Source organism: Schistocerca cancellata, unplaced genomic scaffold (assembly GCF_023864275.1).
Source record: "Schistocerca cancellata isolate TAMUIC-IGC-003103 unplaced genomic scaffold, iqSchCanc2.1 HiC_scaffold_963, whole genome shotgun sequence".
Classification (NCBI taxonomy): Eukaryota; Metazoa; Arthropoda; class Insecta; order Orthoptera; family Acrididae; genus Schistocerca; species Schistocerca cancellata.
Window position 1 is genome coordinate 1928 of NW_026046971.1, and position 573 is coordinate 2500.

At 56.7% G+C, this 573-nt stretch overlaps 1 non-coding gene across 1 annotated transcript in view; it reads left to right on the forward strand.

Annotated features, from left to right (window-relative positions):
- Positions 1 to 337: 337 nt before the first annotated feature.
- The window catches only part of LOC126150003 (small subunit ribosomal RNA), a 1910-nt gene continuing 1674 nt past the window's right edge, over positions 338 to 573 (forward strand). Inside the window, exon 1 of the ribosomal RNA XR_007531252.1 lies at positions 338 to 573. This exon is cut by the window's right edge and continues 1674 nt beyond it. This is a non-coding gene — a ribosomal RNA (small subunit ribosomal RNA).

The window sequence follows — 573 nt, forward strand, 5'->3', positions numbered from 1 at the left end:
GTCACCGTAGGTGGCGCGTGTTGTCTCCCGCCGGCAATGCCACGACAGCACGCTCCCGGGCCTCTGTCGGCAGCGGCAAGCTCAGTTGGGAGCACGGGTGGTCGCACCTAAAGCGTCTACTCGCCTAACTCCGGGCGATTGCGCCTCTCTCGAACCCGACCAAGTACTTAGGACGGCGCTGCGCGCCGCCGGGACCTGAGAGGGTTTCGAGGTGTATTGTGCAGGGGAGCTCAGCCTCCTCCTGTTTGCAGAATAATTGAGCGGACGCTTGCGTGTTCGCGCGGGCCCCTGGGACACACTCCCGGGCGGCCGGCTGCTCAGCTCTAGTTGACGCAGCTCCCTGGTTGATCCTGCCAGTAGTCATATGCTTGTCTCAAAGATTAAGCCATGCATGTCTCAGTACAAGCCGCATTAAGGTGAAACCGCGAATGGCTCATTAAATCAGTTATGGTTCCTTAGATCGTACCCACGTTACTTGGATAACTGTGGTAATTCTAGAGCTAATACATGCAAACAGAGTCCCGACCAGAGATGGAAGGGACGCTTTTATTAGATCAAAACCAATCGGTCGGC